The 2,539-nt window shown below is 38.6% G+C and overlaps 1 protein-coding gene across 1 annotated transcript in view; it reads right to left on the bottom strand.

Moving 5' to 3' along the window:
- Window positions 1-267: 267 nt before the first annotated feature.
- LOC138945392 (uncharacterized) overlaps window positions 268-2,539 on the bottom strand; it is a 64,184-nt gene continuing 61,912 nt past the window's right edge. Inside the window, exon 4 of the mRNA XM_070316826.1 lies at window positions 268-2,539. This exon is cut by the window's right edge and continues 1,055 nt beyond it. The gene's annotated coding sequence lies outside the window, so the exon portion shown is untranslated.

Raw genomic sequence — 2,539 nt, 5'->3', positions numbered from 1 at the left:
ATGGGTTAGGGGGAGGGGCGAATAACTTTGTGTGAATTGGTGTGTGAATGTGTGTGTGTGTGCGTGTGCGTGTGTGTGTGTGTGTGTGTGTGTGTGTGTGTGTGTGTATGTGTGTTCGTGTGTGTTTGTGTGTCTGTGCGTGCGAGCGTGAGAAAAGAGAAAGAAAAGAGAGAGAAACACACACACACATACGCACACACACACACACACACACACACACACACACACACACACACACACACACACACACACACACACACAGCAATACTGTGTTCAAAATGTTTATTAATATTCCTTCAGATACAGATGGATTCGTTCACAAACAGTGACAACAAACTTACGTGACTACTCAGTCACCTGGTGGTTCTAAATGCTTATACGAATGTGCACTAAAAGCAGTGAGGTTATTACAAAAAACATGTCACGCATGGACCATGTACTGTAACATCGGTTAGCTCAAGTTAACATGCTTTGGGAACGTTAAAACAATGTTTTTAAAAACGCGCTATCCAACGTAAACAACATCGAGATAATGTCTATTCTGCACTTAATTATTTCACATAGTGAGTGTGTGACGTTATGCGTGGGTGTGTATGTGTGTGTGTGCGTGTGTGTGCGTGTGTGTGTGTGCATACGTGTGTGCGTGCGTGTGTGTGTGCGTACGTGTGTGCGTGTGTGTGTGTGTGTGTGCGTGTGTGTGTGTGTGTGTGTCTGTGTGTCTGTGTGCCCAAGAGAGTGTCTGAAAACTCATTTCTTTGCTGTTTAAAGAAACGCATGTCTTGTTAGGACTCCCAAATGTTATTTCTGAATTGAGATTTAAAAAAATATATAACGCTAGAAGGAATTATTCCAACATCGCTACGGGACAGAGTTACCGTTTATTCCGTCCATACTGGATGGAAAGGTTTATGAACATGCACTTTTCATGAATAGACAGCGAAAGTCAGACAGACAAACAGACAGATAGACAAACATAGAAACCGACAGACAGACAAGACAGACGGACAGATAAAGAGAGACCGAGAGAGACAGGTGAATTCCGACAAAGTGCAAATACATAACTTCAAATAAATTCTATACGGACGATAACTGCGACTAACATACATATTGCAAAAGCCATTTTTCACAATTGTAGCACTATCGTCATAACAGCATTATTGCACAAAACTGTCTCTTAAACAAAATATACAACTCATACACAAAACATAGCAAAACTTGATTTCATATCAGCAGTTAAAAACAATTCGGACGGAAACACCAGTGTCTTAACACCTTCACGGATACACACATGTTCCCTAGCACGGAGTTTTATGTAAACTTGTTCTACCTTCAAATAGAATATGTAAAATAAACACTTAAAATCAGCAGCTACAACAAATTAGAACGCACCCATTTTCGTGACAACACAATAACACAGAAACGTTTCCTTTCATTGAATGTAAAACACATAAAAAATCAGCAGCACATTATCTTAAATCAGCAGCTAAAACAAATGAGGCCAGAACATGTATAATTTCAATACGCCTATGAACGCATACACTCATTTTCTTTGCCGTATATTTGTTCCACAAAATAATACAACATTAAAAATCAGCAGAGTTTTATCTTCAGCAGCTAAAAGAATTTATAGTCAGAGGAATCGGTATTCTTTTGCTGGTACACAAAAAATCAGACAGAAGAAACTACGAACAAACAAACACTAATATAATTATACACTTTTTTTTTTTTTACAGATAATCGTGATGTAAAAACTTTTACTTCATTACACATGAAACATAAACACGCATAAAATACAAAACGAGACAAAGACCCCAGTATTCTAACATCCCGAAATGCACAAACAAACATACAGACAAAAAATAACAATAACAATACAAGTTAACAACCAAACACTGAACACTTCACATTCTGCCTCGGCATAACGCCGTAAGTTATGCAACTTTAAATTTAAAGGTATAATCCTTCCACTGTAAACGATTCGGCTTAACATCTCAGAAATGGCAGGGAATATAAGATCATTCCTCCATTTTGAAACGCACCTACAATCAGCAGCGTGATGGATTTCAGAGTAGAGTGGTATTTGTTATGAATTAATAACTTTCTTCGTCTTCTTCTTCTCCACCTTCTTCTTCGTTAAAGGGTTCAAACTCCCACGGCTTTCGCGTGTTTGACTGTTTTCACCCTGCCATTTAGGAAGTCAAATGCCGCTTTCGGGGGAGAATTAATTACTTGAATGCTACGGGAAGGAGTGTGCTACCAACGGTTTTATTTTTCATTCTGGAAATAAAAAATGGTATTGTGTGCATTCTCTGCATACTATCCTCTTTCAATATACAGATGTGTTCCAGGGAAACTTGTGTTGGGTCACTAGGTCATCACACAACTCATTTCTCTCCAAGTGGACTGACAAATCTGACTTGAATACTTGAACAGCACGGCTTAAATGCAATGGGAAGGAGTGTGCTATCAACGCTTTTCATTTTTCGTTCTGGAACATTGAATGTCGTGTGCGTTCTCTGCATACTATCATCTCTATTAA

Source organism: Littorina saxatilis, linkage group LG13, assembly GCF_037325665.1.
Source record: "Littorina saxatilis isolate snail1 linkage group LG13, US_GU_Lsax_2.0, whole genome shotgun sequence".
Classification (NCBI taxonomy): domain Eukaryota; kingdom Metazoa; phylum Mollusca; class Gastropoda; order Littorinimorpha; family Littorinidae; genus Littorina; species Littorina saxatilis.
Note: the sequence above shows the minus strand (reverse complement) of the source record. Positions and strands in the feature narration are given on the sequence as shown.